This window comes from Sphaerodactylus townsendi, linkage group LG01, assembly GCF_021028975.2.
Source record: "Sphaerodactylus townsendi isolate TG3544 linkage group LG01, MPM_Stown_v2.3, whole genome shotgun sequence".
In the NCBI taxonomy this organism is placed as follows: Eukaryota; Metazoa; Chordata; class Lepidosauria; order Squamata; family Sphaerodactylidae; genus Sphaerodactylus; species Sphaerodactylus townsendi.
The window spans coordinates 28,771,307-28,799,161 of NC_059425.1; the positions used below are offsets into that span (position 1 = coordinate 28,771,307).

General features: G+C 47.0%; 1 protein-coding gene across 1 annotated transcript in view; it reads right to left on the reverse strand.

Annotated features, from left to right (window-relative positions):
* MAPRE3 (microtubule associated protein RP/EB family member 3) overlaps positions 1-21,798 on the reverse strand; it is a 52,087-nt gene extending 30,289 nt beyond the window's left edge. The window contains exon 1 of the mRNA XM_048516136.1: positions 21,633-21,798. The gene's annotated coding sequence lies outside the window, so the exon portion shown is untranslated. The remainder of the gene's footprint in view (positions 1-21,632) is intronic.
* Between the last annotated feature and the right edge of the window lie 6,057 nt (positions 21,799-27,855).

Genomic DNA, 27,855 nt, shown 5'->3' on the forward strand with positions numbered 1-27,855 from the left:
TAATCAGAGGCTGGATGAACATATGTTGGCAGTGCTTTGACTGCATGTTCCTGCATGATAGGGGGTTGGACTTGATGGGCCTTCCAACTCTATGATTCTATGATTTGGACATTAATGTAATTGTAGCCATTAAGTCCCAGGGTTAACGCTAGGGGTGAAAGAGGGAGACCCTAAAAAGCAGTGGCAGGATTCAGATTATTGGTGACAAGCAGGGCTGGTGCTCCAGGAATGGAAAAGAGGACTGGGACACAGGACAGGGTGGCAGCAGGGTGGGGGGAGGGAGTGGAAAAATCACTTCATTCGGCCACTGCCAGGCACAGGCTGATGGAGAATAAAGCAGAACTCTAAGGAAGGTGTCAAACCAGGAACAGACACTGGGGGGCAGCAAAAGCTCTAAAGAAGAGGAGGAGCTGCAGCTGCGTAGTGGATAATTGCTGATGGATCAGCATACTAGTCAGTAAGAGCAACGTAAAGCAGGAGACTCCTAAAAGACTAACAAAAGCATTTCCAGCATAAACTTTCACGAGTCAGAGTTGACTTCAGATGCACAACAGCGTTCATGCATCTGATGAAGTGAGCTCGGACTTACAAAGGTTTATGCTGGGAAAATTTTTATCTTGCTGCCACGCAGTTAAGATCTACTGCCCCCTTGCACACAATCAGCCTCTCCTTACTGCCTGGACATCTCTGGGTCTCACCTGTCCTCATTTGGCTGTTGTGTTTGAGTAAGCTACAGTTAAAACCCCTCACAGAGGGAAAAGAGTTGCCCTGTGAATTAAAAGGAACGATTGGGAGGAGTAGCAACGCCCCAGACGAGAAAGATAGAATTTGGTAAGATCTGAAAACACTGGAGAAGTGGGCAGATGAGAACAAAATGCAAGTATGGCACTCTACATCTGGGAAACAAAAACGAGAAGCATGCATTCTGGACGGGGGATACACTTCCGGGTAACACTGTATGTGAACAAGATCTCAGTGGACTGTGAGCTGAAGATGAGCAGTTGGTGTGATGTGCGGGCAAAAAAGTTAATGCGGTCCTGGGGTGCATCAACAGAGGCATCACATTCAAATCGCAAGATGTGGTAGTCCCGCTTACACAACATTGGTCAGGCTGCACCTGGAGGACTTGTGTACAGTTCTGGAGACCTCACTTTTAAACGGAGATGGACAGAATGGAGCAGGTGCAAAGGAGAGTGATGGAGATGACCAGGGGCCTGGAGACCAAGACCAACAAGGAAAAGCTGAGGGGCTTGGGAATGTTTAGTCTGGAGAAGAGGAGGTTAGGTGGGAGGACCCGATTGCTGTCTTTAAGCATTTGAATGGCTGTCACTTAGAGGAGGGCAGGGAGCTCCTTCCATTGGCAGCAGAGGATAGGACTTGCAATGCTGGATATAAATGACAGGTGGAAAGGTACCAGCTGGACATTAGGAAGACTTTTTTTACGGTAAAGATAGCTCAGCAGTGGAACAGGCTGCCTAGGCTGGTGGTGAATGCTTCTTCTCAGGCAATCTTCATGCAGCAGCTTGACAAACACTTGTGGGATGCTCTAGGCTGATATTGCATTGACCAGGAGGTTGGACTAGGTGGCTTGTCTGGCCCCTTCCAACTCCATGACACTGTAGATCTGTTTTGCATCCAGTACCATCTAATCCAGTGGTGGCGAACCTATGGCACTCCAGATGTTCATGAACTACAATTCCCATCAGCCCCTGCCAGCATGGCCAATTGGCCATGTTGGCAGAGGCTGATGGGAATTGTAGTCCACGAACATCTGGAGTGCCATAGGTTCGCCACCATGGATCTAATCTAATTAAGGCTGCAACGCTTCTTGGTCCTCATTTCAAGAAGGAAAAAATCTACAGACTTTGGCTTCTTCCATTATGCCCTGAAACATTTTCTCTCCCCCTCACCTACTATACTTTTTGTCCTGAACATCCAGTCCAATGAAAAGTCTTCCAACTATAATGTGCTGTTCTGATTGGTCTGGATAGAAAGGCATTAAACTACTTCTGTTTTGTGGGTGCATATTATTTGAGCTCCCCATAGGAATTGCATATTGCCTCTTAATTCCCAATGTTAACAGTCCCACCCCTCCCCCCAATATCTATACATGTTTTGCCAAATAAGGGCAATATTTCATGGATCTGATCACACAATAAATCTGTTATGTCTTTAAGGCATCCTAAGACAGCCTTCCTGGTTTGCTATAGCAGACTAACTGGATGGCTCCTCTGGAAGCTTCACTGTGTACATGACCAGAAGTGTGCTGCTCCTCCATGCGAACACTGAACCAAAACTAAAAGCTATAACATGCTCTTAATTTAATTCCATCCCTGGAATCCCATGTTTTGCCAGTGCATTGTAGTGAGCTGCTGATATAAAGGGTCATTAACTCACTGCTTACAATGGCTGTCCCCCTGCACCCACTGCTTACAATTGCTGTCCCACTGCATTAGCCGTAGAAACAGAAGCCTTCACCCATTTCCTTTCCAGACACCATCACCTTAAAGTACCTCAGCTCAACCAGGCACTGGATATACCGCAGCGAGAGTAATTTCAGCAGGACACAAAGTTGAAGGTGTGGAGACAAGAGACGGCAGGGAGACCAACAGAGAAGACAGCTCTATCAACATCCTTCCTTGGCATGAAAAGAAAGCCACACCAGCCCGGACCCAACTGCAGCCCAGCAAATGGTTTCCAAAGAGTTAAGCTCCTACAAGGCTGTAAGAGGGAAATGGACATGTTCATGGAGGCTATGACTATCCATGGATACTAGTCAAAATGGATATGATGCATATTTCTCTTCAACCTCAGAGAAACATGCCTGTTTCGTTAAGTGCTGTGGAAAACAGGCAGGATGCTGCTGCTGCACTTGTCTAGCGTGTGGGCTTCCTAGAGGCATCTGGTTGGCTATTGTGTGAACAGACTGCTGGAATTGATGGGTCCTGGTCCGATCCAGTGTGGCTTTTCTTACGTTTTTATGCCAACAGCATGCTTATTTCCAGAGGACTCTTAAGTAGACAAAAGACAGTTCTATATTTCTCTCTCTCTGTCTTGCAGCCTAGTCCCAAGGCTTGCTGCTGGGGCTGGATATGCCAACAACAATGGCAACACACAGTGATGTGAAACCAGCCTACACAAAAACAAAAATACAAATAGCTCATGCATGCTCTCAAATTAACATCAGACACAATCTAGCAGGCTCTTGTGCAAACTCTGCAGATGCAAATGTGATACCAGACTGACCCATTGGGGGGAGTGTTTTAAGACAGTGATGCTTCTACCCACTCTGTCAATCCTTAGAGTGCCTAGCAGTGCCATGCCAAAATGGGCAGCCCATTCTCTGCATTAGCTCAGTGCACCCACAAGGACACAGTAAAAGCTTGTTTGGACTTGCCCTCGCCCACGTCTGCCATGCAAAGCACCTATCTCACACCACACCTGAAGGGATTAAGAGACCACAATGACTCTGCTCTGGAGAACGTTCCCATCTCCAGTCCTGGATCATACACCCCTGTAGAGACAAAGGACTTGTTAATATGTTTGCTCCTGAGTGTTCCTGCCCAGTGTTCTATTAACCCAATGCTTCTTCCTCTGACCAATCTTTCTAATGACCGTCTCATTTACATTGTCATTGTTCTATTGCTGTAATTCCATCAGCTACCTTTCCCCCTTTCAGGCATTTCCAAGCTTGGCCCATCAAGCTGATTATTATTATTATTATTATTATTATTATTATTATTATTATTATTATTATTATTATTATTATTATTATTATTATTATTATTATTATTATTATTAATTAAATTTATAGACTGCCTCATCCCCGAAGGGCTCAATACCTCAACCATTAGATTAATGACCTAGCCATTAAGGTTGATGCCAGTCTCGACTCCCCTTTGTCCTGGGAGATCGAGGACTACTTTACATAATCCTGAAGGTCCCTTTTTCCCTATAAGAGGCTCCCTCTCCCAGTAGCCCTTGTTCAATATTTCTAAATACCTCTCTTTCTGTAATACTGTTCCACAATGCATTGTTCTTCCGCCAGAGCTAAGCGCCAGCTGCTCAACTCTGTTCCTGGGACCACTCTGCTCCAAGATCAGGTGAACTATAACCCTTACTCACCAATTCAATCATCTATTCCAGACCTATCCACTCAACACTGTTTATATCTTAGGACTGTGAGTGTGTTCTGCTGGTTTGAATATTGTATGCTTGTATACCCCTATTATCCCGTTATAAAATAGTTAAACCTTATTCACTCTCCTGTTGAATTTCTTGCAAAAACTGATTTCTATAAACAAAGGCAACCAAGATCCTGAGCTTGCTGAACCTTCTGCTAAGCCAAGAGTCTGCTCTCGCTAATTCCCCACTCTAAAAGGGAAAGACTCCCCCCATTTCGGGTAACAGCTCTGGCCCAATGCCGAATTCAAAGCTCATAAAGAATTATGTGGATAGAGTCACTCTCCATTCCATGCAACAGGGCATGCTTTAATGAGACAGTTATTTATTCTGCACAACCAACACTTGGAGGAATTATGACAACCATTGAGTGGGGTTATCCAAATGGGAATTTCACAGAAAGAGGATTGGCCAGAGAAAGCAATACCTGCTAAACAACCCAGCCCTTGCAACCTGTATGAAAATGTACATAAAAACAGAAGCAAGTACCTGTGTAGGGTGGGGTGGAGTTTGCTGCAGAGCAGCTTCATTTTCCAGAGCTCTTATGTCTTTACTCCCACACAAATTTGACTCTGGTTCTACGCTTTCCAACTGATTGGCTTTCTGGAGTGGTTTCTTATTCACAGCAAAACGCCAGCCTCCATCTCAAAAAAATGGCCCTCCAGACATGATCGACTCTGGTTCTAAAACTGATTTGTTGCTCGCACTGTGCAGTCAGGTGTCCCAATATAGGTTAGTTTCCAAATTGTCTGGTCTAAACATTTGTTTGGTGTTTTGGGGGGGCAGGGAGAGCATTGTGCACTTTTTTACAAAGTGAAAACTCCTCCAAGAGGAAAAAGTTGTTTTCTAATAGACACACAAGCCAGCGAAAAATCCTGGTGTTCAGCTTGGCTTTGAAAAAGTAGGGTATGAAATTTTGTGACTAGCACAAAGGGCAACTGATCAGTATTGCTCAAATCCAGCCCTTGAAGAAAAGCAGGACTCCACACCCACCTTCGATCCTGAAAAGAAAGCTCTATAAACTTTCTTAACACAGTACATGCGTTTCTATAGTAGGTTCCCCTCTGAAATTTAGTGGCTTGGATCCTATAGGTTTGTTCTGCATGCACTTCTCTTTGTTTGCTGCATAGGAAATCCTGTGCCGTGAAGCACATTCCCTAGGAAAACACTGATTTTGTGCAAGACCCTGGCTCCAGAGGAATGATGAACAGCAGCACAGAAATGCCTCTACAATAGAAATGGACACAGAATAGAACTGGGATGCAGTGCTAAAGTATAGGATCCCAGCCCAATCATCTAGATGCAACCACAATTATAAGGAACAGGATGGTTATGCCTTGGTTCTGCAAAAATTTGTGTGTGTATGGGGGCGGGGGAAGAGTAAAAACCCAAGTTGGCACCTAAAATGGAGCCATTTGAGATCTTCTTTATCGACAGAATTTTAACCCTTATTTCAGTTGAGAAAAAGTTCAATGCTAACTGAAAGCCAGGCAAAGTGCCAGTTTGGAAAAGTGGTTAGATTTCAGACTAGAATCTGGGAGACACAGGTTCAAATCCCCATCCTGCCACAGAAACTCATCATGGCGTGAACGCGCTAGGCTACTAGTGGGTAATCACTTCTCCATAGCCCTAAACTCAACTCCCTACAGAGGTGTGCTAAGCTGGGAAGGAGAAATCACAGGGAGGCGAGGGGAGATGCCATAAGTTGCTTTGGGTCCCAACTGGGGAAAGAAGTAAAACATAAACAAACAAACAAGCAAGCAAGCTTTTCAAACCGTGAATGTGTCAAAACCCTGACCTGGTTAGCTCAGGCTAGCCCAGTTTCATCAGATCTCCAAAGGTAAGCAGGGTTAACCCTTGTCAGTATTTGGATGACAGACCATCAAGGAAGTCCCGGACCACTATTCAGGGGCAGACAATGGCAAACCATCTTTGAATGTCTCTTGCCTCAAAACCCCTATGGGGTCACCATCAGTCCGCTGCAACTTGAAAGAAAAAAATGAGTCCAGTCAGAGCTTCCCTCTCACCACTTCAACATCCCCCAAAAAGGCAACTTAACTTTTGACAGACTGAGGAATTTTCTGGGCAGTACAGAGACCATCCAGCCCCACAACTCAAGAGGCACCCTCATTCCAAGGGGTCTGGCTAGACTGCAATAGGTGGCAGGCAAGACTGGTGCTTGTTTGTTCTGGGCAGCTGCAGTCATACACGTTTCTGTGCTCTCAAGGGCTGGAACTCTGCCTGCATTGGTTGTGGTGGGTTTTCTGGGCTGTGTGGCCGTGGTCTGGTAGATCTTGTTCCTAACATTTTGCCTGCATCTGTGGCTGGCATCCAGAGGTGTATCACAGAGAGAAATCTGTTACACTGTGTCCAGTGAGAAGGGAATGTTTAGTGGGGTATATATTGTCCATGTCCCATGGTGGGGAACCAATCAGTAAGTGTTTGGGTGGAACTTGCCATGCAAAGGTGTGGTTGACTGCATTGTAATGCGGGTGGGGGTTTTCAGTCCAGGAAGTGATCCACATTTGCACTCCCTGAAGCAGCAACAGTCTTCGTGAATTCAAACCCTGTGTCTGGGTGGAGTCCATTGTCCATGAACCCAGCATGCCCTTGGTCTTTGATTCTAAAAACACCAGAATGCTACTGGAACACAGCCATACAACCCGGAAAACCCACAGCACCCTAGTGTTGTCCAATTACTTGGGTGGGGAGAAAGCACATTAAGGGACTGCGCTAAACACCCAAGTGTCTACTATTGGAGCAGCCCTCTTTCCCATTCACCCTTGCCTGGGTGAATGCACCCTACTCTTGTCAAGATGCAAATCAGATCACAACTTCCAACACCCAACCACCTTTGAGATAAGCAGGCACTGGTACTTCCTAGCCTGGCATGGAGAAGGCTTTCTTTGTACCTTGGTCCTTGCCGGGTTCAAAGAAGCTGCCCGATTGCTTCAGCTGCTTCTGCCTCTGCCTTCTCTTAAAGACACCTCCACAAGCAAGTCTAAATAAGGCACCTAAATCCCAGGGGAGTTTAGATGACCAATCTCATTTCAAGATGAGATTAGAGCCCCTGAAGGCACCGGACACAGGAATCAGGGTCACGAATTGCAGTCCTGCGAGGACACTGCCTATGCCCCAGATGGGTGACATCTGAAGGAAATGCAGTGGCTGGGACTGGGGAGTGAAGAAAGGTGAGGTGGAGCACCTTATCACAACCTTCATATAAAGGCACAGAACAGGGCACTAGAGCTTTTAGCTACCTACCAGCAGCCAGGAGGGCTAGATGGCTCAGTTCTGAAAGACAGTAAAACTAAAGGGAGGGGCCTGCAGGCCACACAAGAATGCTTCAGAGATGGAGGCCTCTCGCCATACCGCCGGCACGACTGGAGTTATGTGAGAAGGATTCCAGGAATTGTTAGAATCTCCACAGATGATGGACAAAGCCAAGCCTACCCAAGGAATATCAACTGCCATGTCAACGTGATCACAGCAATACGACCCCAACTCTTGTACTCTTACTTGATGGAGCCCCAGGAAGCATCCAAACAGGCCGCCACATTTAGGTTGCAACCACTGCTTAGAGACGCACACTGACTACAAGCAGAGGTGAAAGAAGCCTTAGAATATGTAAGCATCTGAGGATGGTGCTAAAGTGCACGAGTTCAAAACACTCGGCTCTGCACTGGCTCTTGAAAAGAAATATCTCAATTGGTTTCCCTCAGTTCTTCAGTTCCATGTAGACCATTCCCCTCTCTTGCATACACTCCACCTCCTCATTGATATGTGTTTCACCCCTGTTCAGACACAGGATTTGATGAAAAACACTGCAGGATCATCTCTGCCCTGGCCACAAAGTTGTCCAATTATGTCTGGGAAGGCTGAAATATTTTTTTCTAGGCATACTCTGCTTTCATATACATATTTGGGGGGAGTGGGGGGTGTTGGACCAGATTTATATATGACACCTCTATGTGTACAACTCAGCCTAATCTCCCTGCTGAATCCCACCCGCTTGCCCAGCCCTGCTGCCTGCCAATTCAGCTCACTGGGCACACACTCAATGCCCAGACCTTCCTAGCTAGCAGGTTCTACGCCTTTCGCCCATTTGCTATGGCCCCAGACAGAGGGAGGGCTTTGCTTTCTGGCCTACCATCCCATTGTCTGCCTAGTTCTGCTTATTCAAGTCCCAGGACAGAAGCATTCACAGGCGGCAGCAATTTGTTGCAGAGAACAATCTCTGTGTGAAGAGTAAATGTATTTTAACAAGAGAAATAAAAAAAGCTGCCTGCCAGCTCCTCCTTTACAGGACTCAAATTTTACCTTTATACTTCTGCCAATCATCTGGGGATCAAAAATATCCAGCTCGCCTCAACCAGAGCCAAGGCAATTTTGGTCCTGGCTCCAACCTGGTGGAACTCTCTGTCAGCCGACACCACGGCCCTGCAGGTTCTCAATCAGTTCCGGAGGCCTGCAAAACAGAGATGTTTCAGCAGGCCTTTGGTTGAGGCAGCTATGACTCTTGTTTCATCTTGCTGGTCTCCCGATCTACCCCTCCTCTCCCGTACCCCCACATACCTGCTTACCTTGTTTGTGGTGGGTGGGAGAGGAATTTTAGGCCATTCGGGATCTGAAAATGGTTCCTGAAGTGATTTTGTAAGGGAATTGTAAGGGAACTGAGGTTGTAAAGTTATTGTTTTTACTTGCTTGCTACGTTTTATATGTAATTTATATTGTATTATTATTATGTATGTGAGCCACCCTAAGCCCAGCTTCAGCTGGGAAAGGGAAGCATAAGAAGCCTAATACATTATAAAAAAATGATCAATGAGTCTGGGGAAGGAGACTAGCATCTTGTCCAGTATTTATTCTACCTACCTCCTGGGTTTGGCATCTGAAGACAGTGACTGCTCAGAAAGCCGACTTCTATGAACAGCGCAGCTCTCAGAATACACCACTGCATTCGTGTTGTGCAGCCTTCTCTGGGGTTAAATAAAATGCTCTGTTTTGAGCCTAACAATTGCTTACTCTGTTCTCGGATTGGTCCCAGATGGGCCACGCAAAAAGACGTAGACAGAATCCCATGCCTAGCTAATTCAGAGCCATATAATCTAACCCTGCTCCCAAAGTTAGCCTTTATGGCAAACAAGAAGTATTTGTTTTAGTCCTTTCTGGTAGCACTGGAAACACAACTCCCATCTTCATGGTGAGCTCAGAAGCTGATTAACCAATACTAAAAAGGCAAACGCAAAACTGTGCAATAGAATCAATACGCAGGACAGTTACAACAAATCTCCTAATAAAGAACCTCAGGCTGAAGTTGCTCTGTTGGAGTGGTCCGCAGCCCCCACATGAGTGGCAGACTCTTATCTAGTGAATCAGATTTGTTTCCCTGCTCCTCCACATGAAGCCTGCTGGGTAACCTTGGGCCAGTCACAGTTCTCTCAGAACTCTCTCATCCCATGCAGAGGAAGGCAATGGCAAACCACCTTGGCAAACTACCTCTGAACATCTCTTGTCTCGAAAACCCTATGGGATTTCCATAAGTCAGCTGTAACTTGACAGCAAACACACACACACCCTCTAACAATCCCTCCAGTCTGCTATGTTGCCTGTATAAAGGAAAGTTTCTTATTTCATACTCCATTTATTGACTGTCTCTCAGATATGCTTTGCGGGTAAGCTTGCTCTCTCTCTCCCTCTTTCCAGCACAGAGTAAATCTGTAGTTATTGTCTGAATTAATTTTAAAATGGCATAGAATTATCAAGTTTCAAAATGCACTGGGTACAATGCAACGATGTCCTTAAAGTTGAAAAACTTAACTATTTAGAAAATATGTGTTTTGTGTTTCAGATTTCTCCCACATTCCCATTATCCCCTCAATGGCTTCAGGCCAGAGTTGGTGTTAAGAGCAGAACCCTTTGGTGCAGTGGTGGGATCCAAAAATTTTAGTAACAGGTTCCCTCTCCAGCCCCCGCTCAGCAAAGGGGGGAGAGGCATACCTAGGCAAACCTGAGCCTTGGGCAAAATCTGAGTTGGATGCCCCCCACCCCCCATGGGCAGCCACCCCACCACATTTTTTTGCACCAGGTTATTTCTAAATCATCATCACATTATAGAAAATGCCCCAACTCACAAATCTGAACACAGCAATGGTGAAACACGCAGGTTCTTTGATAGAGACTGGTGAGATAAAAGGTACAAAAGGCTGAGAATCAATGAATTGCAGGACCTGAAAGGGATTAACCCAGTTCAGGGAGTGACATTATTAGTCGCAATTGCTATATGGAACCTTCACGTTCAAAGGCAGGATGCCTCTTGGGGAGGCGAGGGTGTAAAGATGGGAAAGCGGACCCAATTAGTAACCCCCTCTCGGCACACACAAATAATTAGTAACCCACTCTCGGGAACTGGTGAGAACCTGCTGGATCCCACCTCTGCTTTGGTGGCTTCACCCTTTTCTCTCTGATCAGAAGCAAAGAGTTTCCATCCGAGGGGGAGAATCAACTGGGTGGGATTTGTCTTGTGGAGTTCCACAGGGTTCTGTTCTTCCACACATGCTCTTTAGTATATATCAGGCTGCTCAGGTTTTCTGGAGCTCAGGATTCGGTGTCCTTGATATGCAAGGGGTCTGGACTTCCGCAGAAACAGTGCTCTATCTCATCTGAGCTACCAACAGCTCCCTGCCACACATTGCTGAAAGAGGCAATCTCGCTGGCTTGTAGTGAAACTCAGCTGTCGCCTCTCCGAGACCTGGAGATCTTAAATTCAATGGGTGGACCAGCTGGATTTTATTAGACCCACCAGTTCTGAAAAGACCTAGGACCGTGGTGGCGAACCTTTGGCACTCCAGATGTTTTGGACTACAATTCCCATCAGCCCCTGCCAGCATGGCCCATTGGTGGAATGCTGGAAGGGGCTGATGGGAATTGTAGTCCATAACATCTGGAGTGCCAAAGGTTCGCCACCACTGACCTAGGAGCAGCAAGTGTGGATGAGTTATTCAGCTCTCAGAAGCTGTTTTCTCCCCTCCACTTCTTTTCTCATATCTCCCCCCCCCAAGTTTCTTTTTCTTTTCTTTTATGTTTATTTCGTTTTCTCTTGTCTTTCTCTGCATCTTTTCTATTGGTAAAACAATTTTAAAAATTAAGACTATGCGGGGGTCTGAAGGAGGCAGTGGTAAGGCTGCTCTTGAAGAAGTCATCTTTAGATCCAGTGGATCTTTCCAACTACCACCCAGTGTCCCATCTTCCATTCCTGGGTCAGGTAGTTGAACGGGTGGTGGCAGAACACTTTCTGGAGGTCACATCAGTTCTGGGTCCATTTCAATCCAGCTTCTGGCATGGTCACAGGGTGGAGACAGCCTTGGTTGCTCTCACGAACGATCTCCAGAGGCAACTGGACTGGTGCAATCAGCGCTGCTGCTATTGCTTCACTCGACAGCAGCATCCGACACAGTTGGTCATGACCTCTTGGCTCACTGTCTCGCCGACTCTGGGATACATGGGACATCCTTACTCTGCAACTCACTCTACACAGGGCTGCCCTTGAGACTGGAAACTTCAGCTGATACAAAATGCAGCTGCCCGAGTCTCTACAGGGACTCCATAACGTGCTCACATCCACATCCAGTCAGTTCTCCACCAGCTGACAACACCTCCTCCCATTTGTTCCCCAGAGAGCACCGTACTCATCAAATAACAATTTGCTGGTGGTCCCTGGCCCTAAAACAGTCTGGCTGTACTCAACCATGACTGGGGCTCTTTCGGTCCTGGCCCAGTGAAACACTCTGTCAAGTGAGACAGGGTCCTGTGGGATTCAGCACAATTTCGCAGGGTCTGTAAGATGGAGTTGCTCCTCCAGGCCCATGGCTAAGGACAGCAACAGTTTTCCACCTTGCTGACCTCCCTTCCCTCTCATTTCCTCCTCCTCTGAGGTGACTAACAAGAGATATTGGGTGGGAGTTTAGCAGGTTGACAGATTTACCCTTGGTTCAAATGGTGCTAAGGATAGTTTGTATTATAGTTTGTATTATAATGATATCAATTTTATGGGTTTGCTATCATTATGTTACAAATTTTCCACTGTAAGCCCCCCTGAGCCCATTTGGGGAAGGGTGGCCTATTAGATGAATAAAATAAATGGATATACAAAATTCTACCTAATCCCAATCTTTAAAAAAAGAACCCAGCCAGCAAGAATTGGCCAGCATCTGGAAGATGGTCCGACTCTGACTTGGATGTGTGCAGAAGCCAGGCACATCAATGCTGTGGGATGGTCATTACAATATCAGGCTTTGTTAAGAGAATACACGATGCTGAGTAAGGATGCTGTGGTATGCTGCTGGCAGGCAGGCAGGGGCGTACCTAGGCAAACTTGAGCCCTGGGCAAAACCTGAGTTTGATGCCCCCCCCCCCACGGGTAGCCCCCACCATGACCAAACAATAATTTTTTCCACCAGGTCGTTTCAAAGTCACCATCACATTATAGAACATCCCCCAACTCACAAATCTGAACATAGCAATGGGCCATGCCACACAGTCGAAATAATATTTGGAAAACATTTTCAAAATGCTTTCAAAATGTTTTATTACTGCTATGAAAACATTTTATGGTGTTGTATCCAGTCCCCCCAATTGGGGGAAACAGCATCACTTTCAATGTTATTTAAACTGGGGGGGGGCCCAGACTCTCCCTTTAAGGTGGATTTAAAAGGAGAATCTGGGCTCCCTGGTTTAAACAAGTGATGCTGGAATCCACCCCCAAACAGCATCATTTTAAATGGTGTTTAAACTGGGGACTCCCCTGGTGATTCTCCCTTGAAATCCATGAAGGGGGTAGATTTAACAACAACAACAACAACAACAAACCTTTATTAGGCACTCGAGAGAATAAAAAGAAAGAAAAAAAAAAACAAGCATTGGTGGGAAGGAGCGAATTTCTAAAAAGAGAATCTGGGGAAATTTAGGGGGTGCCTGCTGTCAGGGTGCAAATTTATTGAAGATAGGCAGCAACTGCAAAATTTCAGAGTGTTTCTCTTTGTGAGACCCATTACCGATGATACCACCCAGATTTGCAGTGAAGTTTGGTTCAGGGGGTCCAGCAGCCAGGACCCTCAAAGGTGTAGCCCCCATCTCCTATTAGCTCCCATTGGAAACAATGGAGGATGGGGGCACTCCCTTTGGGAGTCCATAACTTTGGACTCCCTAAACCAAACCTCACCAAACCTGGGTGACATCATCAGGAGAGTCTCCCAAAAAATCCCTCTTCTGAAATTTTGGTGCTGCTAGCCTAAAATCTGCGCCCCCTGCAGGCCAAAAACGGAAAAACACTGAAAATACAAAATCCCTCACAAACCTGCAATTTTGTCGCCCACCACAAGGTGGCGCCCAGGGCAGCTGCCCACTTTGCCCAATGGGAGGTACGCCTCTGCAGGCAGGGCATGGTCATGTCCGGCAATGCAGGGCCAAACAGGCGGCAGGCAAAGCACAGTCTGATAACAGTCTAATGGGTCAAGACAGGCAGCAGGCGAAACGTACTCAGATAACAGTCTAGTGGGTCAAGGTAGGTGACAGGCAAGGCATAGTCAGATAATAGTCCGAAGGTCGTGGTACAGGAGAACCAATAAACAGGCTGGAGATCAGCGATGAACCAGGCACATGGCAGCGACAAGTAACACACTTGTTACACTCAGGCAGAAGCAAGCTCACAGCAAGGCTTATATAAAGAGCCTTGTCCAAGGGATTGGGATTCTGCAAGGAGTTACGGTAATCCTCATCAGATGCAGAAACTTCTATCTTCCCATATCTTACTGCAATACGAGCACTCCTCCATTGCTTCTGCAGCAGCTGCCTCTGCTTCTGCCTCCTATGCACAGCTGACTCATTACTGGATTCCCTAGGACAGTGGTGGTGAACCTTTGGCACTCCAGATGTTATGGACTACAATTTCCATCAGCCCCTGCCAGCATGGCCAATTGGCCGTGCTGGCAGGGGCTGATGGGAATTGTAGTCCATAACATCTGGAGTGCCAAAGGTTCGCCATCGCGGCCCTAGGAGGATCTGCAGGTTCCTTCACTTGCATCTCATCAGGCAGGGAGTTGGCTCTGCTGCCTGGTCTTCCTCAGGAACAGCCAACTCTGGCTGCACCATGTTGTCAGGTCCTGCCTCACAGTCCTCTGTATATTGTTAAGTACCCAAGGGCTGGCTCATGACACATGGTATATAATAGAAGCAATGGATTCAGACAGTGCTGACCCTTGGCTTTGTAGGTCTAGAGCAGGGGTAGGGAACCTGCGGCTCTCCAGATGTTCAGGAACTACAATTCCCATCAGCCTCTGTCAGCATGGCCAATTGGCCATGCTGGTAGGGGCTGATGGGAATTGTAGTTCCTGAACATCTGGAGAGCCGCAGGTTCCCTACCCCTGGTCTAGAGCAGCACTCTGAACTATGCCCAGAGGGCTCAAAGAAGACAACAGAAGTGTCAGAGTTGTACATCAATTAGGATTTTGGACTAGGATTGGGGAGACCAGACCTGAATCCTTATTCTGCCATGGAAGCTGTCTGGAAAACCTTGGAGCAGCCATTCACACGCAATCTACCTCACAAGACTGTTGTGAAGATAACATGGAGGTAGCAAGAACCATGTATGGCACCTTGAATTCCATGGAAGCTGGATAGCATAAAAATGTACCAAATAACTTGTGTGCTTTTCCTTACAAAGGAGATGTTAACAGCTGCTGGTGGATCACTTTAAAATAAAGAGAGCAAGTTAACAAAGAGAGCAATCCTACACAGAGTTACTTAATAGGACAGGTTTTAATGGGCTTAGACTGGAGTGCCTCTGCAAGTGACTGCACTGGAAGATTTTCAGTATTGACAGCCAGCACCAATAGTCGGAGCAGACAATGTTTGCTCCTAACCCAGGCAATGACTCTATCCTTACCAAGGATACTGATGTAAGGTAGAAAATTCTCACATCATTAGGTGCTATTTTTACAGGATTCTGGCACTTTCTTCAGAGCATGGCTCTATTATTGCACAACCAAATTTAAGAATCAGGCTAGAAGGCAGCATGACAAAGAAACCCAGACCTGGCACACAGAAAGACAGGATAGACAAAGCAATGCAAAATCCAGTCAGCCATTCTTATTTGGGGGTTCTCTGGGCTTATGAAAACTCTAAATCCTATGATTTATGGAAGTGTGAATTCACAAGCTTCTGAGCTGACGTCACAAGGCTAACCTTGAAATCCCCATAAACACAGTGTATTTCTGGTACCTCTTCACAGCTTCAAAGCATCAATTCCTCTTGAAGCATTTCCCTGAATCATTCATCACCCACAACTCTAAAAACGGAGAACCTCTCAACTACCATCATCTCTGAGGAGAAACACTCAATCACAGGGCACAGCAACACTCTGAATCCAGGACTGCTTATCGTGCACCCAGTTTTAACTAGAAGGGTTCAGTTCTGGAACACATAGCGAATGCATACCCACTATCTTTTCTACACCAAGCAATCATAGTAAGACACTGAGGACTGGAGATCGGGACTTTCAGGGCAGGCTATAAAGAGTGTCAAAGGCAACTGTGAATACCTAGGGCCGTGGTGGCGAACCTTTGGCACTCCAGATGTTATGGACTACAATTCCCATCAGCCCCTGCCAGCATGGCCAATTGGCCATACTGGCAGGGGCTGATGGGAATTGTAGTCCATAACATCTGGAGTGCCAAAGGTTCGCCACCACTGACCTAGGGCAAGAGTGTCCAACTCTGGCACTTCAGATGTTCATGGACTACAATTCCCACCAGCCCCTGCTGCCATGGCCAACTGGCTGGTGGGAACTGCAGTCCATGAACATCTGAAGTGTCAGAGTTGGACAACTCAGACCTAGGGTCATAGTTCTGAGCAAGTGAAGTTTCCAGCCTCTACTGTGCCAAAATTAGCAATTGTATGTCCTCAACAAATGTAACCTCTGTACCACCAGTCCCTTCTCAGAACACTCCATCTGGAAGTTTAATAGAGCTGCCTCACTCCACCAGCCTCGCTGTCTATACAGTCTTTGAAGGAAGCATATGGTTGGGAAACATTGTTATGCCTCCATAGTAAACCCTGCTGTCACATTACTGTGCTGCTCTGAGTCACAGGTTTATGTGGCACTAGTAAAAGTCAGGCATATCCAGACATCCTAGGGTCAAAGGCAGGAAGGCAAAGTTGGAAAAAAATTCAACCCAACAGCGAGTGAGAGGGAGACCTTCATCACAGTCTGAGAATCACTGCTCTGAGATATGGTCCAGGCAGGAAACAGGTAGCGCAGAGGAGGAATTCCTCATTTCTACCCCTCCACTCACTTACTGGCCATTGTTCACTAGTGCGTTTTAACTCTGGCAGCTGCAGGGTGTAATCCGAGCTTGCTATTTCAAACGGCATGAGGGAAGGATAGTCAGGAGCAGAATAATATGGGGACAGGGGTCACAATGAGAAACACTGACATCTGCTTTACGAGCCAACAGCTCCTTCTGTCAATTTTCAGGTTTCTGTGTGGCCGGAAATCATGAGTCCCCTTCCCCACCCACCCTAGTCTGCTGGACCTCATGAGGATAATGAATGTAATAGGATGATAACCAAATAACTGAAGGGAATGCATCCTGGAAACCCCATGGCAGCTGTGGCCCAGACCATGTTCCCCAAAGGCCCTCATACCCAACACTTCTAGCTTCTGATTTGTCAAGAGGAACACCACAGGACTGTTACCATTGCCTAAGGATATTTCTGCAGAGATGGCAGAAGTCAACCCTAGGTGCGTGTATCAAGGACCACACTTGAGCCGGTGACTTTTGAAGGATGGCCATGAGCAAGATGGCCCAGTTATTTCCCCCCACCCCCCAACTATATAGCAAAAAGGAACCAGAGTTGTGGGGTGTGTGTATGTGTGAGAATAGAAAGACTAAAACATTATGCAATATATAAATAACTCTACTACTCATAATAAAAGTAACCATGGAGAGGAAGAACTAAACTCAGACCATGCAACTATCCACTAAGTCACTGTAGAACTCCAAGGTAAACAACTGTTATCGACTGTTCCCAGCATGTATACATGCACATGAAAGGACACACACACAGAGTGCTCTTCAAGGAGCAATGTTGATTGGTTGTCTAGAACCTAAAAAAGGCCTACCTTCTACCCCAAACCTCTCAGAAGAGAGTCCTCTCACAACTCCGTGGTGATTTTTGTTGCAGAACTGCAGGATTGTGATATCTAGGCACAAACCTTCCCTCCGCAAGAAAGGCTGCAGCTCCTTTTAACCATCAAGCAATAAGCTCTATTTAAATCCAGCCCAAACCCACAGCTCTGTCATGCCATAAACACTGAACAAGCACTCATTACAAGTTGTAGGTGGGCCCCACCTCACCTGCAATTAAACTGGCATGTCCCAGTCACATAAAGCAGAATTAAACTAGGGCAGTTCTGGTGCTGCTGCTTCTGATTTTTATCCAGGTCAAATAGCAAGCGTGGCTTTCAAAACTTCATTAGCAACTTTTCCAGGCTTATAACCCTCTGCCTTATCACTAACTGCAATCAAGGCAATCAGCAAGTGAACCCACCCAAGTGATAACCCAGGGCAGTACACTAACAAAGCCTAAAAAGCATGAACTCTCTAGGAGAGAAGTGAGCTGCAGCAGTTCTGCCACAGGATGGAATTATGTGTAGCATTCACCGCTTTATCAATTGCTTACTTTCATTTGTACCCTGGCTTTCTCAGAGAAGTTTACGCTATTCTTCTCTTCTCCATTTTATCACCAGAGTGAGTCTATGAAGAAGAGTAGGCAGAGAGCGTGGGGCCTGTCCAAGATCCCCCAGCAAAGCAGGGATTCAGATCTGGGCCTCCTACAAGACCTGCACAATTAGGGAATCAGGAATTTAGTGGCAAGTCTTCCCTGCGACAAATGAAGAGACCTCGGTCAATACCCACCTGAGATATGTGTCAATACCCACCAGATATGTTGAGTGTGTTCAAAGATAATAAAAATGGGCGAGGGGAGAAAAAACAGGATCTGGCAAGGGTCAGCAAAAGCAGCTGCCTGGAGAGGTTGTGGAAGGTCATATCGGCATCCATTAGCATTTGCTTAGGTCTAAACTGGAAGAATCCAAGGGAGTGGGCAGTTAAGAACTGTGAAAATTTTACACAGACCTGTGCAAGGATAGTTCCTTAAATTTCACAGTGACTCCCCAAAAAAGCCCCAAGGCTTTCAGTCCCAGAGTGCAAAATATTTTTCCCAGGCTGTGCCTGGAGTTGCCTCCTCAGACTTTCTCTGCATGACTTTGAACCTCATTCTCTCTGCTGATTCTCCTCCACGCCAGAAATCTTGTCCCTTTCACCATTCTCCATGTTAGCTTGATTTGCATGCTCAGAAAACGTTGCTCTAGAATAAGCAGTCAACCCACCCCCCAAAAAAGCACACACCCTTCCACCCTTTTACCCCCTTTCCATCAGTGACTTGTTTGAAGGCTGCACTGGCTGCAGTGGAATCGTGTGGCACAAAACAGATTTGATTCTCACACTTTCTGAGAGAGGAGGACACCCTACATGCGATCCCTCCAAGCAGGGGCCCACACCCCATGCCTACCTGCCAAGAGCCTCTACAGAGGCAGGCAGTTCCGGCAAGGCACATTTAGGGGGAAAAGACATCTCAGCAAAAGCACAAATGATTCTCTCCAGCAGCCTCATAAATATTAATGACAGTCAAGTTCGAGGGTGATCAAGACTGCATTTAAGGCAAGCCCTGCTGAACAGTCAGACAAAACTTCCAGGAGGAAGGCAGTCCCAGGAAGGAAAAGGGAGCATCTGCCTATAAACCAAGAGGCAGCAAGAAGTCTGAAAAGAAACTCAAGGGGGCTTCATGAGTAAATGAGCTGTCACAAGTAGACTATTCACAACACATCAGCTTGGCTTTTCCACTGAGACTTTTCATGGATTCAGTTAGGCATCCTCAAAAGATGCATATATATGCGTTAGGGGCAGTTCACACAACTATGTTAGGCACATTTGTCAGACACATTTCCCATATGACAAGGTTTTCAAAAGGTATGAAGACATGTGTTCATTACAGGTAGCAAGGTAGTTAAAGCCATGTTCAAGATACCCTTAAAGTTGGATTGTAAGTATTCTGCAGAATAAATGGGGGGGGGGGAATCCATTTTATTGCCATCCCCCTTATCACAGCAAGTACCATTCAGTTCAGCTGTTCAGACACAAGCTCGGCCAGAACTTTATGAGATATACCTGGGTGTCTCTTGTGACTTGGCAAAAAGCTACGTATGCACCAAAAAAGAAAGCCACATGGAAGTGACTGTCGCTCAAAGAGAGTGCTGACACCACAAGAAGACCTAGAGCTGCAGGGGGAGGGAAGGAGGAGGGAAAAAAGAGCTCAGTTTGCTATACTGAAGGCCCTGGGCCTTACCAAACAGGTTCCGACAGCTGCATCCTACCACTGGTAAGCCCAGCCACACCTTCTCTTGCTCTCTGCAGCAGCTGCAGAGTGTCCAGAGGAGGCATTTGGGAGCCATAAGGCAGGGAGTTTGCACACACTCTCTCTCATGGAATCCACAAGTAGCAGTCTCCCGGCGCAAGAATCTTCACTTGCTGACAGAACAGTTGCTCATCACTCTGCCTATAATGGAAGTGCTGACACAGCCTACTGGCATCCAGACACTGCACTGGCTGGTAGATTACAAAGAAAGAGCCCCCCATCTCACCCCCCCTCCCCAGATGGCTCCCTGAATGACACTGCTGTTCCTCACACCTCTCACACTGCTACGCAAGGGATTCCTAAAGGGTCAGTCCACTGAAGTGAGAGGGAATGACATTTCATGGAATCATTATTTGTGACAAATAGTTCCAGAATCTGGTCACCTTTTTATGTGACCGATGCAAAGGATCACCAAGTTGGAAAGAACCTAATATTCACCTAGCTCACCCATCCTCCATTTCCATGAAGGAATGTCCCACCCAGCACCCCAAGAGATTTAAAAAATAGACACAAACAGACATCCCTCTCCTACTAAGACAACTTTCTCACAGCTGTACTGTTTTCAAATTTAGCAATGCCTTGATGAACACAATTTCCCACCGGACAGGTTGATGCCATCCTCCTCCATAGCATCATGGCAAGTGGTGGCAAGTCAAATCAAACATATTATTATTATTATTCAATTTATAGATGTCGGTTTGGACTATGGATCCAAAGGATTACATGCAGAACCCAGTCACCATTCTATGAGTTCAATGCACAGAATCATAAAGTTGAAAAGAAGCTAATCTATAAAGCCTCAAAGGGCTAGAGCTGAGAGCTAAACTTCAAAGAAAGATGAAGCTCAGCCACTTCTCCTTTCAACACCCTACCAACCTATTTAAGTGGAACATGTTTGCATGGCACTTTCCCTGAACTTTTAGACTGCATTGGCTCGACAATCGCTGCATAAGAAACAAAAAAGGCCATTCCTAATTAACCTCTTACCACTCTGTGTTCACTCTCACTTTCACAGGGTGGCCAAGGGAGGAACCTAGTCTGAGCTGAAGACCACACATTGAATCCATGTGCCTGCTTCACCTTTCAAGATACAGAGGCATGTGCCATTGTACTACACACAAATGACCTCCAAAGGTCCAGGAGGAGTTTAGTAACAAGATGCCTCCGGTTCTAAAAGCCAAAGGGTTTCCCGAGCCCACTCCTTCAGCAGCCTCCCAGCAAGCGCTTGACTAACTCTCCCTCCAAGTCCTTTCTGCTTTGGATCTACTTTGATCCCATATTCTGAACAGAACGGATGAAATGAGGAACAGAGGCCAGATCCATCTCTTGGACTTCTCAGAGGGACCGCTGGCTCCAGCGGAGTGGCAGGAGAGGGTCATCCAGAGTCCCAGATCCCTTCAACGTCTGGGGCTTGGTGGGGTGGGCGAGGAGGAGGGCCAGAGGGACTCTTTGTCCGAGGGCAGCGGGGTGACGATCAGCACTCCTGGGCCTTGGAGCTGTCAGGCGATCCCGGCCAGGTCGGAGACGGCTCCGGAGCGGCGGCCCATCCCTGGTACCCGAGAAAGGCAGGCGACGCATTCCAGGCCCAGGTGCCCTCTCTGCCAAGCTCTGTTGCCGCGGCCCACCTGGGCACCCGGTTGGCGGAGGGAGGCATGCAAGCCCTGGTCCCGGCCGGTCCCCGAGGACGGGGCCTGATGAGCAGAAACCGACCCCCCGACCCCCGCAGCTCCAAAGACGCGCGTGTATCGACCTCCACCCCACCCCCATCTCAAGGTGGGAACCGCCGCCTCCCCCCGCGTCCCTGCAGTGGCGCTGAGGCGAGAGAAGAAGCGGGAGTGATGCCCAGGAATTGGGAGGGGGGGTCATGATGACGGGGCAGATTTTCCGTTTGGTTGGCTTCCCCCCTCCTCACTCACGGCGGTGCCGGCGCGGCGACGGCGGCTGGCTCCCTCCTGCGGCCTGCCTCTTCCTACCCGCGGCGGCGGCAGCGGAGACTCCTCCGGCTCTTCGGCCTCCGAGTCCGCACCGACCGGGCCGGCTCTGCGGGAGGGGGAAGAGGGCCCTCCCGCGCATGCGCCGCCCCCCCACCAGGCTTCCAGAGCAGGGACCTGTCGGGCCTCGGCCTTAGTCCCGCCTCTCTTGCCGCTGCCATAGCAACCGCAAAGGGCGGGAGAGAGAGCGGGCGACGGAGCTGGCTCCCATGGCAACCACAGCCTCAAGACCCCGCCCAGACGCTCGCCCCTGCCCTGTCCTCCTCTTATAGCAGGTCTGCCCTCGAACGTGGATCGGCTCGATCCATTTGGGCGAGAGATTCCACCCTTGCACTCCTCTCCTTCCCAAGGAACCTTGGTTGAAGTGCCTTGCGCTCTTCTGCAAACTTAACAAAATACTAACAGTGGTGGTGTGCAGAGCGGCCTTGAGCATGTGCAGAGTGGCTTTTTCTGGAGAGGATCAGCTCCTGTTTAAAAATAACAGGCCACGCTGGCTTTAAGCCAAGGACAGACTGTCCACTGTGGTCTTTTGTTTATTGTGTTCTAAAACAACAAAAAGGAGGGGGGTTAGAGAAAGTGGGAAAATAAAGCACTGAAGGCACGTTTCATCCCCAGAAAAAATGGCCTTCTGGTCAGTTGCCAGCCCTTCAAGGTTACAGAGTCAGAGGAAAATAATTACATCAGTGGTGAGTATGATCTCAACTATGTTAGGGGTACTGAAAAGGGGCCCATTGTGGACATCCCAAGACCACCAGCCATAGTTATCTATGCTCAGAGGGATTGGGGAAGTTACCGTAAGTGCCAGTTTAGCATCTGTTCCCAAAAGTAGGGAAACAACAACCTGGGATGGTCCATACCAGGGGTCCCCAAACTATGGCCCGGGGGCCAAATGTGGCCCCCTGAAGGCATTTATCCGGCCCGCCAGGCATGGCAGCGATGGCTCCATTCATGTGCAGTGGGGGCTCGAGGGAGAGGAGGAACTGGCCCCAACGGTCGGTGATTGCAGTTACATGATGGCACCCCCAAATCTCCATGCATTTTCTGACCCAGAGTTGGAAACCTTACATGTGGCAACGCCTGCTCCGCCCTTCCCTCTCGGCTACTCCATGTGTTGCTCTCAGGCTTTCTGTTCCACCTCACTCCCATTGGCATCAGCCAGGCTGGCGAATCGCTCGCTGGCTGCTAGGGAGGAAAGAACCCAGGAAGATACCTGATCCTGGGTTAGATGGAATGCCTCATTGGGAAAGTTCTGCTTTTTTTTTAACAGCGGAAGGTATTCCACAGCCTCCCCAACAATATTTGGAGCCCACCCTGTACTTTATGTACTTTGGTCACTGTTCTAAAAATAGACCATGACAGAAAGGCTGAAAGGTGAAATCAAACATTTTACAATCATTTGTGCATAGAAATTTGTTCATAGTTTTTTTTAGTCCAGCCCTCCAACAGTCTGAGGGACAGTGAACTGGCCCCCTGTTTAAAAAGTTTGGGGACCCCTGGTCCATACCTACTAGTCCCCTTTCTGACTTCACAAGAGCAGAACAATTCATGTACCAGTTGATTTATGTGCAGCCGGAATAAAATGAGCTGCTTCCTGGCATTCCATATAGACTGAATGGAGGCTGGCAAAGGCACGGGACTGGGGCTATGTCAACAGGTCTTTTCAGAGATTCATTTGTTTTCGCTATTTACAGTGTTTCTCTACATTGCAGCTTTCCATTGCATGCTATTTAACCACGTAAGTAGGTATACTTTTGTCTCTTTTTAAAATATGAGCTTGTAAATATATGTGTAACGTGCCCAGAGCAGATTATAGCGTGTTTACGTGTAACGTGCCATTGAGTCACAGCTGACGTATGGCAGCCCAATAGGGTTTTCAAGGCAAGAGACTAACAGAAGTGGTTTAACGTTACCTTCTTCTGCACATCGCCCCTGGTATCCCTCAGCAGTCTCTCTAAACGCTAATCAGGGGCCCTGCATAGCTTTTCCAATCTGATATGATTAGGCTAGCCTGGGTCATCTAGGTCAGGGCACAGGTTGTAATACATGATGTAAAGCCATAGACAGCTTTGCATATAAAAAGGGTTATATAAATCATTACCCTGTTAAATCTGGTCTGTTCATCTAGTTTCTATTTTTGACGGAGTGTTAATTAACTGATAAGTACATTTATACCCCTCTTCTACCATGGAAGTCAAGATGATTTACACAAGATTTGTAAGGTGGTCTTCCAGTCAGGGTACCTAACAGACCTGACCTTATTTGACTTCAGCAAGGGTGCTGTTAACATGTGTCTTCAGAGTGTGTATCTCTTGATCAACACTTTTCACATGACATACTCCTGAGTAAATTCCAGGGGTAAATTCAATTAGAAGATGTTGTTGAAAGGACAATTACTGTGGGTTTTTTTAAAAAAAAAATAAGATTCCAAGGTTGATGTCCTGAAACTTGTACCCTCTGACAGAAAATCCTGCTATCCAACCATCCAGCATGTCAAGGAAGGCTGTGGTTACTCAGTGCGGAGGGGACTGTACTCTGTCTGTGCTCAGAGGCATTCCCTCTTTTGTTGTTACTTCAAAGGCTGAAGAAAGTAGCTCTAGCACCGAAAGTGAGTTCTGGGGCTGAGCTCACATAGAATACCTGATGTGGCTGAATTATGCATTAGTGGGTATTTATTTAGAAAACTGATATGCTGCCTCATGAGAGACGATATATTAGGAAGCCTCAAACCAAGATCAGTAAAGCAGAGACTCTGACATGTCAAAAAAAAAAGGATTGTTGCTCTGTGTACAGCACAGTTTGCCGAAGGAGAGAAGGTTATATCCCCATGAAATCACTGAGCGTTAAGATATTAGATGGAACTGTTTTTGAAAGAGGAGGACCCACTTCTAACATTTTATTCCAGAGACTAGGACCAGAGTAATGGGTTCAAGGTGAAGGAAAAGAGATCCACCTGAACATCAGGAAAAACTTCCTGACAGTAAGGGATGTTGGACAATGGAATGCACTACCTTTGAGTATGGTGGAGTCTCTGTCTTTAAAGGTTTTAAATGGAGGCTGGATGGCCATCTGTCAGGAGTACTTTGATTATGTGTTCCTGCCTTGCAGGGGGTTGGACTTGATGGCCCTTGTGGTCTCTTCCAACTCTATGATTCTATGATTCATTTATACCCTGCTTTCTTCCCTAGTAGGGATTCAAATGGCTTATATCATTCATTTTATCCACACAATAACCCTATGAGGTAGGTCAAGGTGAGAGTATGTGACTGACGCAAGGTTGCCCAGCTACTTTTCTTGGCTGAATGGGTATTTCTGAAGTCTGGAAATCTGCAAAAAAAAAAAAAAAGTGACCCTCCCTTCATATTAGAGAATAAGTCTGATTTTTTTCTTTTTCTTTTCTATATATATATATATATATATATATACTGTGTCATCTGCGGCTTCTGCAAAACTCCCCCAAATTCCCATTTAATTTCTTATGCTGACCTGCCATACAGCAAAACTGCGAGGGGGAAAGTCACGATGTGGAAGGGATAACTGTAAATACCTTTTCGTCTGTAAAATCAAGGTGTGGATTACAGATATCTCAAGCAAGCCACAGCCGACCAGACAGGTGTAGATTAAAGATCCAATGCTAGAAATCCATAGTCAATTAAAGCAAAGGTTGTCAAGCCGGTTAAAGTAGCTGACGAGTGATACAAAAATATGCAAATATGCTTAATTAGTTGTAACATACAGAAGATCTGAAGCTACTACTATTACGGAAAAGAAGTTGGTCACCAGCTTCTTTTCCATAATAGTAGTCGCATCTAGTCTCCATGCATAAGTCGAATTCCATGAAGGAAGACAGGCTTGTCTACTGAGGTCAGAACAACGAAAAGTCTCGTGAGACTTTAAAGACTACTCACTTAGTGGAGCAGGAACTTTTTAGTACCTGAGCCCACTTCATCAGAGATATCAGTCTTAGGATAAAGTGCAGCAGTCAAACAGAGATTTCTAAAGGAAACTGAAGTGGCTTTGGCAGACTTCTGAACTCTGCCCTGCATTGCACCTGGAAGCAGGGCCAGGCCAGAACGACTTGTCATTCCCAGATGTTGGCAACTTGGCAAGGGATCACAGATTATGTACCGTCTTAACTGCCACCCCAGCCTACTGCTTGGATTGAAGAAGAAGAGTTTGGATTTATATCCCACCTTTCTCTCCTGTAAGGAGACTCAAAGTGGTTTACAAGCTCCTTTCCCTTCCTCTCCCCACAACAGACACTGTGAGGTAGGTGAGGCTGAGGGAGTTCCAAAGAACTGAGTCTGGCCCAAGGTCACCCAGCAGGAATGTAGCGGAAACACATCTGGTTCACCAGATAAGCTTCCTCCACTCAGGTGGGGGGGTGGGGAATCAAACCCGGTTCTCCAGATTAGAATCCACCTGCTCTTAACCACTACACCACTCTGGCTCTCATGTTGGCAACTTGGCAAGGAATCACAGATTATGAAAGGCATTCACTGCACTGTCTTATTTGCCACCCCGGCCTATTGCTTGGATTGCTCTGGCGGCAGGAATGTGTACTTCTGGTATTGAGTCCACCTGTCAGTGTGGTTTGTAATTCCTCTTGGATGTTCAGCGTGTGACACCTGAAACAGGGAGCATTGCTGTCTCTTCCTCTGCAAGATGTGCCAATTCACCCTGTATCTGAAGCTCATGAATCTCACTGAATTGTTAGGAAAATGGCTTTCAGGATGCTACTATTACAGAGGCGAGTGTTACATTGGGGAGCAGGAAGGGACCAAAACACTTCCCTGTCATAGTGTGACTGCTTCACCTTGGGCTTTGTGAAACTGGCTCCCTGTTTCCTGGGATCTCACAGGTAGTAGAGGCCAAGTCTGTATCTCTGTGCAACCTTCCCTGGGGCTATATGACCAATATTGCAAAGGAGAGGGAGGAGGTTACAAATACAGACACTCTTACATTCAGGCTGCATAGTATTAGACCATTCCAAATGTGAGGCTCTCCAAGGAGGATTAAATCACAGTGTTCGGGAGCAGATGCTCGGGAGCAGCAGCAGCAGAAGGCCATTGCTTTCACACCCTGTATGTGAGCTCTCAAAGGCATCTGGTGGGCCACTGTGAGTAGCGGAGTGCTGGACTAGATGGACTCTGGTCTGATCCAGCAGGCTCGTTCTTAGTGTTGTTGGACATGGGCAAGCTCCATTCATGTGATGGATGTGGCTTTGGGGTTTTATAAAGCCTGTGGGGGTTTTTAAGAGCAAAGTGAGGAGGCGTTAAGGTATAGTGAAGGTTTAGTTATGAAACACTTTTGAATCCTGAGGCCAAAGAGCAGAGATGTCTTGGGAAACATTGCATCACATTTGCAGTGTCTCCTTCTGTGCTCATGTCTCAGAAAAAAAAAATTGAGCTAATTCTCACTCCATGTCTTGGTATAAACTCGGCTCTTAGCGTGGCAAATCAGCATCACATTGAACTGCAAAGACATTTGAGAAGGCCACATACAAAACATCCTGCCTAGGGTTCCCAGGGGTCCTTTTATTTCTTTGCAGTGACTATGCCAGCCCCAGGGACACTGTAGTTGCTCAGTGCCAGAAGGCGAACAGGAGGAGCTGAGGATGGTAGATGCCACCTTGTACTAGCTTAGAATGTCATTGCTAAGAAAGACTGTGAAACAGACAACAGGTACAGACAACAGAAATCATCTCTGGATCCTTTAGATCCAGCCAGCTACCGCTCAGTATCCCATCTATCTTTTCTGAGAAAGGTAATTGAGAGAGTGGCTACTGAACAGCTTCAGACCTATCTGGAGGAATCGTCTGTCCTGGAGCCAGCTCTGGCTGCCCTGACAGACAACCTCTGAAGGCACCTAGACCAAGGCGGGTCAGAATTGCTGACAGTGTTGCTGTTGCTTTTAGACCCATCAGCAGCATTTGACCTGGTCGATCATGATATCTTGGCCAACTATCTCGCCGAAGTGGGAATCTGTTGGCTAGGCCTACAGATTGCAGACTAGGCCTGCAGTGAAGAAATGCTCCTTTCTCCAAGGCTGGCGACAGAAGGTTCCAATCGGTGAAAGGACCTCTGTTCACCAAGCAATGGTTTGCAGAGTCTCCTCTGGGAGCAATCCTCTCACCAATGTTATTTAGGGT